This window comes from Cetorhinus maximus, chromosome 4 (assembly GCF_964194155.1).
Source record: "Cetorhinus maximus chromosome 4, sCetMax3.hap1.1, whole genome shotgun sequence".
NCBI classification, from domain to species: domain Eukaryota; kingdom Metazoa; phylum Chordata; class Chondrichthyes; order Lamniformes; family Cetorhinidae; genus Cetorhinus; species Cetorhinus maximus.
The window spans coordinates 37288264-37306433 of record NC_135882.1 but is presented as its reverse complement, the minus strand read 5'-3'; positions in this window follow the sequence as shown (position 1 = coordinate 37306433).

Here is an 18170-nt window from a genome sequence, read left to right as displayed (position 1 = left end):
GTTAAGTGTTAAGTGTTGTATAATGTCTTTCCACACTAATACAAATGAAGCTGAAGTCAGGCATAGAGATTGAACACAGATCTCTAATGGAGGCTTCTTACTTCTGCTCCATGTGCTGCTCACTGTGCAGGTTATCTAACTAAGATGGCTGCTGCATCAAGTCATCACTTCTTGTGATGACATAACTATTTATACATTCATATATTTCAATGAGTATACTTTACATATTCACAAGCACATTATCACAACTTCCCCTTTTCTGGAATAAAAAAAATCAAATAGTCCAACATGAATATGTACATGAGCAAGTAACCTGTATGGAATAACAGTTGGCAACTATAACACAATTTAACATGGAAAATTCAGCTCATATCAAGGACATGTAGAATATTACTTTTTGAGGTGATTATGTATGCTTTGTAGTCTCGGAAGAGTACCGGTCATCGGCTGACTTGACCAGACCTTGTAACCACTATATGTGGGGTGTGATTTTAAACCATCTGCTTCTTTACTCTGGGGATTGCATTCGGGCAGACCATGTACAGCTGTTCGGTGTGTTGCTCCTTGTCTTAGTCTGCAAAACATACATGCTTGCGTGTAGGTGATGTTGTTTGGTTACCTTGTGCATGGCTAACAAAGAGTTCCCTGAAGTGAGAGTACTGCCTTAACAGTGGTGTGTGATCATCTGACTGTGTCATTCATGTTGTAGCTTATTCCCTATGATTTTGTCAAAGGCAATTCTGTAGTTCTGTTATTTATTTAGAAAACTGGGGTGTGAAAGGGAGAGGGGAGAAAGACAACTGGCAAAAACTTGTGTGAATTTTGTGTAAACAAATCGTAATCCTTTTTTATAAAGATCATGTTTATGATTTCACTGCACAATGCAAGAAGGAAACATTTCCTTGCATATTTGATTTTTTAAGAGTAAATGAATAAGACCTTATTTGTAGAATAGCAGTTTGAAGCAGTGTACAGGATATTCAGTGCTCACAAGTAATTTGAAGAAAATAATCTTGGACTTTTCTATCTCATGGTGCATAGCAGTTACATTTTCATGCATATTGTCCTTTACTGCAAAGAAAAAAAGATGAATGAAGGTATTTACAGGACTAATGTTGGAAGGAAACTACTTTCTAACCATCTCAAGGAAATAATATGATACAGTCGGTTGCATGTGATGGATGAAACACATGTAATTAATCGAGTGAAGGACATCAAGTGAAGTCATCTCCCAAGACTTTAAAGACATGGAAATTGTCATGTTTTTATAATATAATGGCACCAATTACTCATAAGGGATTGTGTAAACACATATGGGTTCAGTTATTTAAATGAGGCACATGAGAACATATATACATGAATAGAAAGCTTGAAGATATCAGCAGCAGAGATGTGTGTCCTGTTCTCTGCTCACAGGCCAAGATGAAACTGAGATTAGATCACATGACAAACTTCCCAGGCTGAATTTTCCCCCTGTTGGGGGGGAAGTTGATGGGCGGGCGCATACGGGCGTGCTTCTGATCAGTGCGCCGCCAGTTTACATGGGCGGGCCAATTAAGGCACACTGATGACACACTTCAGACTATTGAACACCAATCTTTCATTACGTGCCACTTGCATCAATAAATGCAGATTATGATCATTTTCTTGCTATGTTTTACCCATAACAGTAATGTTATCGACAATACAGATGCATCCTGACGCAGTGCATGTAATGCGATCCATGTGAGCTTGAAAGAGACCCTGGCTAGTTGTTGAAAATAGTATCGTCTGAATGGGCTACAAACTGTTGTAAGCTCTTGGGACTTCTCCGCAAGATGTAGTGACCAGTAGACAGGTTTGGCATCTAGCTTCAAGAAAAATTTTGCAACCACAAATGTAGGTATTTTGTAAGGACAACGTCTCAAAGCTGTGTTGAAATGCATACTCTCAATGACCTGGCCTTCTTTATGACACGTGTAAAAGAGGGGGAACGGAGTGGCTGTATGAAGAGCGGAGCGGAGTTTACCTGTGAGGGTGCCAGTTCTCACCCAGACACTCGGTGGCGTTGGAATTCGAAAGGAGTGACATCAGGACAAGGGAGAGAGCTTATTGGTAGGTAGTGGGTAAGTTGTTTTTTTTTCCACTTTAAAACGACATCACAGAAGGTCAGAGTCTCAGCATTTTTTTTAAGAAAAACTAAATGGTTTTCTACTTGGCTTAAATTTAAAGAAATAGTCTTTCAATTAAAAACAAAGAAAAAGTTTGGCAAGGGGGCTCAGTCCTGTGTGTTGTACGGCCTGCAGAAGTGGGAATTCTTAGACACTCCTTGCAATCTGGATGACCACATGTGCAGGAAGTGGCCACCAAATTGACCTGCTCGAACAATGGGTTTCGGAAGTTGAGACCCAGCTGGAGACGCAGCAGCGCATCCGCGAGGCTGAGGGTTACGTGGATAGCACATTTTTAGATGTGGTCACTCTACAGCTTAAGGAAGTGCAGTCAGAGAGGGAATAGGTGACCACCAGTCAGAAGAAGGGAGGCAGGCAGGTAGTCAGGAAAGCCCCAGAGTGCATCTCACTCAAGAACCATTTTTCTGTGTTGGAAAATGTTGAGGGTGAAGCTTGCTCTGGAGAGTGCAGCCAGAGCCAAGTTCACGCCACTGTGGGTGGCTCAGCTGCACAAGGGAGAGGAGTAAGAGTGCAATAATGGTAGGAGACTGAATAGTGAGGGGTGTAGACAGGCACTTCTGCGGCCGCAGATGGTGTGTTGCCTCCCTGGTACCAGGGTCAAGGATGTCACAGAACGGCTGCAGGACATTCTGAAGGGGGAGGGCAAACAGTCAGAGGTTGTGGTTCATATTGGTACCAACAACATAGGTAGAAAGAGGGATGAGGTCCTGCAACAAGAATTTAGGGAGCTAGGTAGCAGATTAAAAAGCAGGACCTCAAAAGTTGTAATCTCTGGATTACTCCATGTGCCATGTCTAGTGAGTATAGGAATAGGAGGATAGAGAAGATGAACGTGTGGCTGAAGAGATGGAGCAGGAGGGAGGCCTTTAGTTTCTTGGATCACTGGGTCTGTCTCTGGCGAAGGTGGTGCCTATGCAAGTCGGACAGGTTGCACCTGAACTGGAACAGGACCAACATCCTTACGGGGAAGTTTGCCAGTGCTGTTGGGGGGCATTTTAACTAATTTGGCAAGTGGAGCTGCAGTAGGAGGCGTTGCACAGCCAAATAAAGAAGAGAAACTAAGTCAGTCTGGAAGACAGAGCAAATATAGACCTGTTAAGGCACAAGGGAACAATCCAAGTCTTGACTGCATTTATTTAACACAAAGAGTCTTACAAGTAAGGTAGATGAATTGAGGGGTTGATTAATACATGGGAATATGATATTGTTGCTATCACAGAGGCATGGTTGAGGAATGGGCAGGACTGGCAGCTCAATATTCCAGGGTATAGAATCTTCAGGCACGATGGGTTGGGGGGTGGGGGGGGGGGGGGGGGGGGTGGCGCAATGGGCTTTAAAAGAGAAGGTGGCATTGCACTATTGACCAAGGAGTCAATTACTGCAATAAGGAGGGATGGTATCTTAGAAGGTTCCTCAAATGAGGCCATATGGGTAGAACTTAAAAACAAAAAGGGAGAAGTCACTTTGCTGGGAGTGTACTATAGGCTTCCAAACAGTCAGGAGGAGATAGAGGAGCAGATATGTAGACAAATCTCAGAGAAGTGTAAAAATTATAAGGTGATAATAGTAGGGGTTTTCAACTTCCCCAATATTAACTGGGATAGTCTTAGTGTGAAAGACTTAGAGGGGGCAGAATTCTTAAAATGCATTCAGGAGAGCTTTTTGAGCCAGCATGTAGAAAGTCCTACTAGAGAAGGGGCAGTACTGGACCTAATCTTAGGGAATGAAGCCAGGCAAGTGTTAGAAGTGTCAGTGGGGGACCATTTCAGGGATAATGACCTTAACTCTAAGATTTAAGGTAGTTATGGAAAAGGACATAGATGGACTGGAAATAAAGGTCCTGAATTGGGGGAATGCCGATTTCAGTATGATAAGAGAGGAAAAAAACAAAAAGCTAAAAGCTACTACGGATGCTGGAAATCCAAAACAAAAACAGAATTACCTGGAAAAACTCAGCAGGTCTGGCAGCATCGGCGGAGAAGAAATCAGTTAACGTTTCGAGCCTTCATGGCCCTTCGGCAGAACTGAAGCATAGTTAGGAGAGAGGTGAATTATAAGCTGGTCTAAGGTGGGGGGCGGGGGGGGAGAGAAGTTGAGGGTGGGGTGGTTGTAGGGATAAGCAAGCAGTGATAGGAGCAGATAATCAAAAGATGTCACAGACAAAAGGATCAAAGAGGTGTTGAAGGTGGTGATATTATCTAAGAAAAGTGCTAATTAAGAATGGATGGCAGGATACTCAAGGTACAGCTCTAGTGGGGGTGGGGTGGAAAGACTAACAAAGTGTTAGTTGTAGATTTAAAAATAATGGAAATAGGTGGGAAAAGAAAAATCTATATAAATTATTGGAAAAAACAAAAGGGAGGTGGAAGAAACGGGGTAGGGATGGGGGGAGGGGGAGTTTAAGATCTAAAGTTGTTGAATTCAATATTCAGCCCAGAAGGCTGTAAAGTGCCTAGTCAGAAGATGAGGTGCTGTTCCTCCAGTTTGCGTTGGGCTTCACTGGAACAATGCAGCAAGCCAAGGACAGACATGTGGGCAAGAGAACAGGGTGGAGTGTTAAAATGGCAAGCGACAGGGAGGTTTGGGTCTTTCTTGCGGACAGACCGCAGGTGTTCTGCAAAGCGGTGGCCCAGTTTGCGTTTGGTCTCTCCAATGTAGAGGAGACCGCATTGGGAGCAACGAATGCAGTAGACTAAGTTAGGGGAAATGCAAGTGAAATGCTGCTTCACTTGAAAGGAGTGTTTGGGCCCTTGGACTATGAGGAGAGAGGAAGTGAAGGGGCAGGTGTTGCATCTTCTGCGTGGGCATGGGGAGGTGCCATAGGTGGGGGTTGAGGAGTAGGGGGTGATGGAGGAGTGGACCAGGGTGTCCCGGAGGGAACGATCCCTTCGGAATGCCGCCAGGTGGGGTGAAGGGAAGATGTGTTTGGTGGTAGCATCATGCTGGAGTTGGCGGAAATGGCGGAGGATGATCCTTTGAATGCGGAGGCTGGTGGGGTGATAAGTGAGGACAAGGGGGACCCTATCATGTTTCTGGGAGGGAGGAGAAGGCGTGAGGGCGGATGCGCGGGAGATGGGCCGGACACGGTTGAGGGCCCTGTCAACGACCGTGGGTGGAAAACCTCGGTTAAGGAAGGAGGAGGACATGTCAGAGGAACTGTTTTTGAAGGTAGCGTCATCAGAACAGATGCGACGGAGGCGAAGGAACTGAGAGAATGGGATGGAGGATAAGAGAGGATCTGGCCAAAGTGGACTGGGAGCAGCTATTTGTAGGAAAGTCTACATCAGACCAGTGGGAATCATTCAAAAAGGAAATAGTGAGAGATCAGGACCATGTTCCCCTAAAGGTGAAGGGTAGGACCAACAAGCCCAGGGAACCCTGGATGTCAAGGGATATAGAGGATTGGATAAGGGAAAAAAGGAGGCTTATGGCAGATACAGAGGGCTGAAAACAGTAGGAGCCCGAGAGGAGTATAGAAAGCGGAGGAGGTACTTAAAAAAGTAATTAGAAGAGTGAAGAGGGGGCATGAAAAAGCACTGGCGGGCAAGATAAAGGAAAATCCCAAGGCATTTTATAAATTTATTAAGGGCAAGAGGATAACCAGGGAAAGAGTGGGGCCCATTTGCGACCAAAGTGAAATTCTGTGCATGTAGCCAAAGGACATAGGTGAGGTTTTAAATGATTACTTTTCACCTGTGTTCACAATGGAGAAGGACGATGTAGGTGTAGAAATCAGGGAGGGGGACTGTGATGTATTTGAACAAATTAGCATTGAAAGGGAGGAAGTATTAGTGGTTTTAGCGAGCTTAAAAGCAGATAAATCCCCAGGCCCAGATGAGATGTATCTGTGAGGCAAGGATTGCAGGGGCCCTGACGCTAATTTTCAAATCCTCTCTGGCCACAGAAGAGGTGCCAGAGTACTGGAGGACAGCAAATGTGGTACCATTATTCAAGAAGGGTAGTAGGAATAAACCAAGGCCAGCATCTTCCGGTCGGCGAGCAGTGGCAGTGGCAGGGCCCGCTTAAAATGATGCGGGGTGATGTCGGACGTGCATCCCGACATCACCCCGCGTCAGACATTTGTAGAATTTGCAAGAGGAAAAGAAATGCTATGGGTTTCGATCACTGAAATTCGAGAAAACTTTTGAGCATGTGAGGGAAATGGAAGAATTTCAGAATGGCATTCCAATAACAATTAAGACTAACTTAGATGAGCATCAAGTACCAAAATTACGAGAAGTAGCAGTTTTAGCAGATAGCTATGATATCTCACACAGACATTTACATGGGAGGAAATGGTTGTATGAGACTCAACAGGAAAATTGGAGAAGATCTGATAATGAAAGAGATAATAGTTCTAGAGAACAACCAGAGGATGCCAAAATAATAAAGAAGATAGGCTAGAACCCCAAAGTGATGTAAAGAAAATGGTCTGCTTCCATTGCAATAAACCTGAACGTATTAAATTTAATTGCTAGAGATTAAATGGGAGACCTATTGCAGTAGTAGGAATGCCTAAGAAATTCACAGGAAAGGTTGCACCAGAAAAGGAAATGGTTATTAAAACTGTAGCAGTGGTACAGGTGAAGTGCGTTCCCTCAGAACCTACAGGAAAGGGGGAAATGATTCAGGATAGGCCAGAAAAGTCAACTTACAAAGTGACTTTGTAAGTGGAATTGTTATGGTAGGAATTATTTCTAAATCATCAACTGAAGGGGTAGATTTTATTCTGGGTAATGATTTGGTTTAAGGAAACAATAATGTCGCAATGACTGTATTGCAGCAGGTGGTTGATCATTTTGACTTCAGCCAACTCCTGAAACTACTGTGTCCAAAAATGAGATGCTCACTGCAGATAACAAGCAATTGAAGGAAAACCTGATCAATGTAGAAAACCAACTTTCATGTACAAGGAAGGAGTTTACTAATGAAAAACGGGAATTGAGAAAAATTGGGAATCAGTAGAAAACTTGACTGAGGACTTGAAATGTTTAAATGATAAACTTGTAGAAGCAAATTTAACAAAGGTCAATCTTCAGCTAAAACATAATGAACTTCAAGCATCTGTAGTCTGTATGGAAAATTGAGGCAAATGCCTTGAACAAGAAATGGGATTGTTGGTAAATCAGAAGAATTGGCTGAATGCAGAATTAAAAACCAAAACTAAAAAACTAAAACAGGAAAGGTGACCAAACCATGGCTTTCAAAGGAAATTAGAGATAGTATTAGATGCAAGGAAGAGGCATATAAATTGGCCAGAAAAAACAGACCTGAGGATTGGGAGCAGTTAAGAATTCAGCAAAGGAGGACCAAGGGATTGATTAAGAAGGGGAAAATAGAGTACGAGAGTAAGTTTGCGGGGAGCATAAAAACTGACTGTAAAAGTTCCTATAGGTATGTGAAGAGAAAAAGATTGGTGAAGTCAGTCAGAAACAGGGGAATTTATAATGAGGAACAAAGAAATGGCTGACCAACTAAATAAATACTTTGGTTCTGTCTTCACAAAGGAGGACATAAATAACATACCATAAAAGTTGGGGAACACAGGGTTTAGTGAGAGGGAGGAACTGAAAGAAATCGGTATTAGTAGGGAAATGGTGTTGGGGAAATTGATGGGATTGAAGGCCAATAAATCCCCAGGGCCTGACAATCTACATCCCAGAGTACTTAAGGAAGTGGCCCTAGAAATAATGGATGCATTGGTGGTCATCTTCCGAGATTCCATAGACTCTGGGTCAGTTCCTACAGATTGGAGGGTAGCTAATGTAACCCCATTATTTAAAAAGGGAGGTAGAGAGAAAACAGGGAATTATATACCAGTCAGCCTGACGTCGGTAGTGGGGAAAATTCTAGAGTCCATTATAAAAGATTTAATAGCTGAGCACTTGGAAAACAGTGGCAGAATCGGACAGAGTCAGCATGGACTTACGAAAGGAAAACCATGCTTGACAAATCTACTGGAATTTTTCGAGAATGTAACTGGTAGAGTTGATGTGGAGGAGCCAGTGGATGTGATTTATTTGGACTTTCAGAAGGCTTTCGACAAAGTCCCACATAAGAGATTGGCGTGTAAAATTAAAGCGCATGGGATTGGGGGTTGTGTATTGAGATGGATAGAAAACTGGTTGGCAGACAGGAAACAAAGAGTAGTGTTGTGGTAACTTTGACAAACGGACCACAGGAAGCTCAGGTACAGGTCATGATCGTTTATTCGAGCAATTGCAAGGAGAGAACCATCTCAAGGCTGCTTGAGATAGCACTCTGCTAAATTACAAGTATTCAGCATATTTATACTTTACTGATCACGTACATCTCTGGCATCAGGTACATCCCACTTTTCACCCAGGCAGAGACCTTCCTAAGCTATCCTATATAAGCTGGGATCATCTGTCCTTCCCCTATCTGTTGAACAGCACACTTAATCTTAGTTGTTTTCCAACCTAAGTCTCCAATCTGACTCCCAGGAGACCCAATGTATCTTATTTTTTATTCCTTCATGTCCAGTCTACCTCCCAGTACCTTGCTGGTGATTGCAAGTCCTGCGGGTGTACAAAGTTCATCTGGTTTAACTATTTAACTGTTGATTTACTGGTGTGCGCTGGCCTACCTGTAGATTCTAATTTAAGTAATTCATTCCCTTAGAATGAATTCTCCCTTACCATAAATTCTCACTTACAATCTTCCCCCTAACAGTAGTAATAAACGGGTCTTTTTCTGAATGGCAGGCAGTGACTAGTGGGGTACAGCAGGGATCGGTGCTGGGATCCCACCTATTCACAATATATATTAATGATTTAGATGAGGGAACAAAATGTAATATCTCTAAATTAGCAGTTGACACAAAGCTGGGTGGGAGGGTGAGCTGTGAGGAGGATGCAGAGATGCTTCAGTGTGACTTGGACAAGCTGAGCAAGTGGGCAAATGCATGGCAGATGCAGTATAATGTGGATAAATGTGAGGTTATCCACTTTGGTAGCAAAAACAGGAAGGCAGATTATTATCTGAATGGCTATAAATTGAGAGAGGGGAATGTGCAACGAGACCTGGGTGCCCTCGTACACCAGTCAATGAAGGTAAGCATGCAGGTGCAGCAGGCAGTAAAGAAGGCAAATGGTATTTTGCCCTTCATAGTGAGAGGATTTGAGTACAGGAGCAGGGATGTCTTGCTGCAATTATACAGGGCCTTGGTGAGACCACACCTGGAATATTGTTTGCAGTTTTGGTCTCCTTATCTGAGGAAGGATGTTCTTGCTATGGAGGGAGTGCAGCGAAGGTTTACCCGACTGATTCCTGGGATGGCAGGACTGACATATGAGGAGAGATTGAATCGGTTAGGATTATATTCACTGGAGTTCAGAAGAATGAGGGGGGGATCTCATGGAAACCTATAAAATTCTAACAGGACTAGACAGGGTAGATGCAGGAAGGATGTTCCCGATGGCGGGGTAGTCCAGAACCAGGGGTCATAGTCTGATGATACGGGGTAGACCATTTAGGACTGAGATGAGGAGAAATTTCTTCACCCAGAGAGTGGTGAGCCTGTGGAATTCACTACCACAGAAAGTAGTTGAGGTTTTCGAGAAGGAGTTAGATATAGCCCTTGGGGTGAAAAGGATCAACGGATATGGGGAGAAAACAGGAGCAGGCTATTGAGTTGGATGATCAACCATGATCATAATGAATGGTGGATCAGGCTCGGAGGGCCCAATGGCCTACTCCTGCTCCTATTTTCTATGTTTTCTAACTGTTGGAACTTCATTGGGAAAACAGCAATAAGGTTCTTGAACTTTGATGCTGACTGGAGAAAATGAAAGGGAAGGTGTGGGGTATGGAGTGTCACAGCTCTGAAGTTGTTCCTGTGAATAATAAACCCTCGCCAAATTGTGATCCAGTTGAGCAAAGAACGCATCCAAGTAACATTACTGATGTATCAACCTCAGCAATGGGCAGTACAAAAACAACCAAAAGCAACCTGCATGATTGGAAATTGAGAATTGTCATCAAGTGAAAGTGCAAAATGACCCTCCAGGTCAATGACCAGAGATACTGATTTACAAGTGCTTGCTGATGTTAATGCTCAAGATACAGCAGCTGGAATCCAGGCAAATGGACAGTTTACAAAAGACGATTTGAAACCTGTGGAGGAGTGAAATTATATAGTTCGTGAATCATGTAAAAAAGCTGAAGAGTTAGGACAAACCATAAAATTCTAGCGGGAGGAAGTGATTGACATTGCTCAAAGAGAATTGAAAAAGACTCATTTGAAATGGGATTGGGAGAAAGTACAAGGTCACAAAATGTTCAAAAAACAAATAAAGCAGGAGTATGACACCCTTTTGTGTGAACAGAAAAATAATCTCAACAACATCCTTAAAATGGCAAAAAGAGATTTTGATCAGAGAAGAAATGAGGTGTTAATGCACAAAAATGCCATGTTGACTTTGCTAAATCAAAAGGAGAATTTACCACGTGAGTTCAGAAAATGAGCTTGAAGATGGAACTACACCAATAGCTAATTAAAAGAACGATTGGGCTGTGGAATTAAATGGAACATTCTTTGCTGAGTTAAAGACTGGGAATAAGAGGAAAAAGAAACACAAATATTGAGTTATGATAATTATATGATGTGTAAATTCTGTTCATGTTACTTGTTACATTCATGGACTTTGTTTTGCCTAAATCTTTGTAATTGTACAATATGGTATGTGTAGTTGTGAAACAAGATGGACAATTTATTTGTATAGAATGTAATAAGCTATTTGTTAGATGTTCATGCTGTTAAGTTATTGTCAAGAAACCTTCACTGTTGTGAAGCTTTCTTTCGAGGGGTAGGTGTTAGGAACTAGATACAGATATGTCGCCCCCGTGACAGGACCAGAAAATTCCAACCTATTTGTATTTGTGGGTGTTAGGAATAAGCTATAGCTTTAAGTTTAAGTTTTAGCTTTAAGTTTAAGTTTAATTTATATTTCTGTATTTTATGTGTTAAGGGAACCTGAGTTTTAATTTCACCCTAAATTGAAGACTGCAACTCTGGGAGGGGTTTCTTTCTATACCTGCATTCTAATGAGGTTTTATGACTCTTGAAGTGGAACAAAACTATAGGCGAGATGTTCCACCCCCACCTGCCGCCAGGATCTTCCGGTCCCGCTGCAAGTCAATGGACTTCTGGCTGGGGCACCGCCTCGCCCCCGCGACAGGACCAGAAAATCCCAACCTATGTGTTGCCAAGTCCACAGAGACAGAACAGCAGTTTTACTTCTTTTGGAAGCAGTTGCCAGAAGAAGCTGGACACATGAGAGGGAACTAGAGGAAGCAGGTTCCAAAGAATGAAAAAAAAGTCCCAAAACCAGGGAGTGGAACAAGAGAAAGGTCCCAGGAAGACAGCGAAGTGAAGGGAAAGAAAAAGAATCAGAGCAAATTCCTGTTAAGTGGAACTGAAAGTAAGGAGCAGAGGAGAAGGCTCCAAATTAAAGAGATAAAGCTGCAGCAAGCAGACTTAAAGCAAAATAGGCTTGCAAGATATCAGAAGACCCAAGGGGACAGATGGAGGTCTGTAATTCTGAACTATGAGCATGTGAAGTAGTGGTGTTCTGTTGGCATGGCTGAGTATCTGAGAGAGATTGCGTGGAAGGAGAAGCTTGAATGCACATGGCAATCCAAGGGAGAGGAACATTGGAAAGAGAGATCAAAACCCTGGAGGTGAACCCTTGTGGAAGGCATCCGAGAGAAAGCGTCATTTGGGAGAAGATTCCAAAGCGAGTTCTTCTAGAGTGGAGATTGGGAACTCTCGTGTGAAAGACAGAGTTCAGTGAGACCAGTTGGCTCATGACAAGTGTGACACCCATCTGGGGAGAGCTGATGGGAGATCCATAGCATCTGTTTGGGGTGGCATCTGGCATGTGATTCCAGAGTATGGTGAGTCTGACCACAGGATGTCTATTGCTTTACGTGGACTGCGTACTTACTGTTGTCATGAAGCTATTACTGTATATATTATTGGAAAATATTAATCTTTTAAAATAAGAGGTTTAGTCTGTTGGTGTGTCTTAATTGGATTAAAGCCTGGGTGCTTTGATGTGTACTAGTTTTGAAATGCAAAAGAGGGAGATTGCATTTGCATTTTTTTGAATAGCACATTCAAGAAGTAGGGTGAAATCTTGTACCAAGACAGCAGAGACCAAGCAATATGTTGACATTATTAATACAATCAGTACTATGAAAGGTGTTTTATTGTTAGAAGAGGTGGAGTTGCAAAAAAATGTTTTGGATTGGGGGAGAGTGGATTTTAGTACTAAGGCAGGATCTGGCCAAGGTAGACTGGGAACTGCTACTTGAGGGGAAATCTACAGAGGAGCAGTTGGGGGCGTTCAATAAGGAAATGGGGAGGGTACAGGCTCAACATGTTCCCTCTAGGGTGATAGGAAGGAATAACAAGCCCAGAGAACCATGGATGACCAGAGATATTCAGGTTATGACGAGAAGGAAAAGAGAGGCTTTTAGCTGGTACAAGGGGAGCAAATCAGCGGAGGCATTAGTGGAGTACAGAAAGTGCAGGGTGGAGCTTAAGAAAGCAAATAGGAGAACGAAGAGGGGATATGAGAAAGCTCTGGCTGGTAAAAGTAGGGAAAATCCCAAGATATTCTCTAAGTATATCAATGGGAAGAGGATCACCAGGGAACGAGTAGGGCCCATAAGGGACCAAGGGGGCAATCTATGGGTGGAGCCAGATGACATCGCTAGAGTGTTGAATGAATACTTCACATCCGTCTTCACCCAAGAGAATGAGGATGAAGGTTTCGAACTCGGGGAGAGAGACTGCGAGGTTCTTAAGCATATTGATATAGGGAGTGATAAGGTATTGGAGGTGTTGGCAGGCTTAAAAGTGGACAAATCTCCAGGTCTGGATAATTTCTGTCCCAGACTGCTGAGTGAAGCAAGGGAGGAGATCGCAGGGGCTCTGACCCAAAGTTTTAATTCCTCTCTGGCCACGGGGGAGGTGCCAGAGGACTGGAGAACAGCTAATGTGGTTCTGCTATTTAAGAAGGGTTGTAGAGATAAGCCAGGGAACTACAGGCCAGTGAGTCTCATGTCAGTGGTAGGGAAACTATTGGAGAAAATTCTGAAGGAGAGAATGTACCTCTACTTGGAGAGGCAAGGTTTGATCAGGGATAGTCAACATGGCTTTGTCAGAGTGAGGTCATGCCTAACAAATTTGATTGAATTTTTTGAGGAGGTGACCAAGTGTGTAGACGAGGGTAGTACAGTTGATGTAGTTTATATGGATTTCAGCAAAGCCTTTGACAAGGTCGCACATGGGAGACTTATAAAGGAAGTAAATACACATGGGATACAGGGTAATTTGATAAGGTGGATTCAAATTTGGCTTAGTTGTAGGAGACAGAGGGTGATGACAGAAGGATGCTTTAGTGACTGGAAGCTAGTGTCCAGTGGCATACCACAGGGATCTGTGCTGGGTCCCCTATTATTTGGCATTTATTATAAATGACATAGATGACTATGTGGGGGGTAGGATTAGTAAGTTTTCGGATGACACAAAGATTGGCCAGGTGGTTAACAGTGAGGTTGTGTGTCTTAGGCTACAGGAAATATAGATGGGATGGTCAAATGGGCAGATAAGTGGCAGATGGAATTTAACTCTGAAAAGTGTGAGGTGATACACTTTGGAAGGAGTAATTTGACAAAGAAGTATTCAATGAGCGGCATGACACTAGGAAGTTCTGAGGAACAAAGGGACCTTGGCGTGTGTGTCCATAGATCTCTGAAGGTGGAGGGGCATGTTAGTGGGGTAGTGAAAAAGGCATATGGGGCACTCACCTTTATCAATCGAGGCATAGGTTATAATAGTAGGGAGGTCATGTTGGAGTTGTATAGAACCTTTGTGAGGCCACAGCTGGAGTACTGTGTGCATTCTGGTCACCAGATTATAGGAAGGATGTGATTGCACTGGAGGGGGCGCAGAGAAGATTCACCAGGATGTTTCCTGGGATGAAACATTTAAGTTCTGAAGAGAGGTTGGATAGACTTGCGTTGTTTTTGTTGGAGCAGAGAAGACTGAGGGGCGACCTGATCGAGGTGTACAAGATTATGAGGGGCATGGACAGGATGGATAGGGAGCAGCTGTTCTCCTTAGTTGAATGGCCAGTCACGAGGTTACACAAGTTCAAGATGAGGGGCAGGAGGTTTTGGGGGCATGTGAGGAGAAACATTTTTACCCAGAGGGTGGTGACGGTCTGGAATGCACTGCCTGGGAGGGTGGTGGTGGAGGGTTGCCTCACATCCTTTAATAAGTACCTGGATGAGCACTTGGCACATCATAACATTCAAGGCTATGGGCCAAGTGCTGGTATATGGATTTAGGTAGGTAGGTCAGGTGTTTCTCACATGTCGTTGCAGACTCGATGGGCCGAAGGGCCTCTTCTGCACTTTGTGATTCTGTGAAGGGCCTGCCATAATTGAGTAGATAGCAGAGTCTGCTAGCTGTGAGATGTAGGTGTGCCTCTTTCAGAACTGCTAGCATGTAAAGGTGAGGTGGGGCCATGAATCTGAGGTATAAGTTGTGGTTGGCAGTGATTTTGGATGGACAATTGAAGGACATATGGTGAGTGGAGCAGTGTTTGAGGCTATGATATGACATATGAGGATGTATTCCCTGATCTTGACTACTGATGTAAAATCATTAAACTTCTTGTGGCACTGCATCCAGGTCCTCAGGGTTAAGCCACTGGCTATGACCACAACAGCTACCTACTTTCAGTGCCTTCGCAGTATGTATCTGGAAGGCCTCCTAGCCTCCCTGAGGGAAAAGAACATCTCATTTTCTTTCCAACTCCTGTTTGCTTTCTTCCATGCCTGCATGGAATCTGATATCCTTGGAACATGGTCCCTGATCTATTGTGCCATATTTGTAGCTCGTTTCCAGTCTTCCAACTGTCGATAACCAGTTTCAGAACCTGTTGCAGCAAGAATGCCCCTCACCTTAAAGTGGTTCTGGCCTTGCATGGATTTGGCTGTGCTGCTAAGGTATGCATCCACTCAGCAGTACATCCAGCACTGGGCTGCATGCAACAATCATTATGATTAGCAAGCACATGAAATTTGAGTGCTGCCTGCAAGACTTTGAATAGGTGTGAGTTAATTGTGTATTTCGATCGCCACACCTGATTTTTGGTGGGAGGTGCGGGGGTGATGGTGGATGTGGAAATATCCTGTTTTGGCCCTTAAGAACTTTGAATAGCTCCCAAGTTAGACAGATTTTTGATAGACAAGGGAGTCAAGGGTTATGGGGGTGCAGGCAGGAAAGTGAAGTTGAGACCACAACCAGATCAGCCATGATCTTATTCAATGGTGGAGCAGGCTTGAAGGGCCGGATGCCCTACTCCTGCTCCTAAGTCCTATGTTCCTTTGTTCCTAGTTGCAAAAGCACTTTATAACAAAGTTTAATACTGTACAGGACAAAGCAATTGATGCCTCATCCACGAGTGTAAACTTTCACTCCCTCCAACACCAGCTATGGTTACAATGTGTACTTCTTACAAATTGAACTGCATCAACTCACCAATTTTATTTAGCAATACCTTACAAACCCGTGAACTATATCTTATAGGAGGACTAGGGCAGCAGGTGGGAATTCCATCACGTCAAGATCTCCTTCAAGTCACAAATCATCCTGACTTCGACATAATAATTCTCCTTTCATTTCTGTGCCTGATAGCATTGTGGGACCCCCATTAGCACAAACATTTCAGTAATTTATGAAGAAGGCTCACCACCATTTCAGGCTAAATAAATTAAGGTTAATAGCTGTTGCCCTTGTCAACGAAAATGAATGACAAAGAAACTGAGACCTGCACTTGACTCTCCCACAAATGTACCCTTTTGATCGACTAGCACATGTATACTTGGAACATCTTTAACCAAGACTATTTCCACAGCACCTTCCAAAGCCACAAGCTCCACTATGATGAAAAACGAGGAGAGTAGGTGCTGAGAACGCCACAACCTGCAAGTTCCCCTCCAAGTTACACGGCACCATGACTTGGAACTATATATCGCTGTTCCTTCACTGTTGCTGGGTCAAAGTCCTGGAACTCCCTCGCTAATAGCACCATGGGTGTACCAATAGGACAAGGGCTACAATGGTTCTTGAAGTCAATTTATCATCACCTTCTCATGGTAATTAGGGATAGGCGATAAATGCTGGCCTTGCCATGAGTGAATAAAAAAACAAGATATTCCCCTTGGACATGGCTCTGTGTCAAATTATAAAGGAGAGCAACAGCAGCACTGATGAGAATAAGACAATACAGAACGTAAGACAACAGCTACCCTCGACCACATGTCTATAGGCAGAGCATGCCCTTCGAGGACCTTTCAGAGGAGTGTTTGAAAGTTGTAATTGTCCAAGGCTGTTCTTGTGCATTTCTCTATGATGTTCTTTGCCAAGTTCTACCACAACATATTCATTCTGAACTGTCCTGTATTTGCTGATTTCTTTCATCAGGACAATTATGCTCAAGAATGTCTCTGTGGTGACAGGGCATCCCCCACAACAATGACTTATAATTTCACTGAGGCAATTGAGAATGAAGACAGAGGGTGCATTCAACCTGATCCATGCAGCAACAAGGAGAACAAAGGACTTTGATTTCACAGGACACAGATTTCAGTGCCTAGACAAGTCCAGTTGAGAATTCCAGTACATGCCCTAAAGTGTCACTTGGATCATAATGGCATTCTGTGATCTACACATTTTCACACTGAAGGAAGTTCATCATTTTCTACCGGTGCTGCCAGAGAAAGGGAAACTCAGGAATTGTAGAGACTGAAAAAATGGAGGGATCACATGCTGCAAGGGCGATCCAAAATCATCACACAGGAGATGTTCAACCACTGCTTATGCTTATTAATAAATCTGAAGTATAAAGCTAGGCTCAGTAATGGTTAATGGTGACCATGTTATTTATCATTGATTGTTGTTAAATACCCATCTGGTTCATTAGGGAAGGAAATCTGCCCTCTTTACCCAGTCTGGCCTACATGTGGCTCCAGACCCATAGCAATGTGGTTGACTCTTAACTGCCCTTTGAAATGGCCTAACAAGTTACCCAGCTCAAGGGCAGTTAGGGATGGGCAATGTGAATGCTGGCCTTGCTAGCGACATCCACATCCCATGAAAAAATTAGAAAAAACTGATCACCTGCTTATTGTACCATCACCTCATTTTGTGCCAGTTGCCAAGAAAATGATCTGTCTTGAAACTACTGCAATCCTCATCAAATGACCTCTGTGCTGCCATCAGTGCACCAATGAGACTGTGTCAATATGTTTTGCTTGAGAAACAATAGCCACACTAATAAAAAAAAGCTCCTTTTTAAAGATTACTTTAATGTCCATGCACAGCAAAGTACACGATCAGTGCAAAAATGTACTCTGATCAAAAAACTTGTTTTCCATTTGAAACTAATAAATATAGTGCTCTGTATTTACACACAGATTTGCTGACTAAGTAACATTTCCTACTTTCTCATCTATTACTACTTTTAACTGCCACTTCTCGATCTACTCGAAAGGTCAAAAACTACTACACCACACAAAACTGCTAAACTACTACACTACTCGAAAACACATGCTGTACAGAAGAATCATGGGACTGAGATGATTGTCAGTTCATGGCAGGTGGCTTCTGACACTGATGGCTACATTTCTGGATGAAGCTCCTAAGTAACATGCTTGCCTGCCACTTTCTTAATTATACTCTGAGGAATACTGCCAGAGCCCTGCCATAGGCCGATGTCCTGAGACAGAACATATCAGATACACCAATTTCATCTGCCACTAGACTAGACATTGGATCAGCAGCCCCACTGAGCAGTAGATTATCTTGTCTCACAGCAGCTTTTGTACCTGTCCAGCCCTGAAACACAACACTCACCATAACCTAGAAGGTGCAGCCAACGCACTTCCCACAGTTTAACC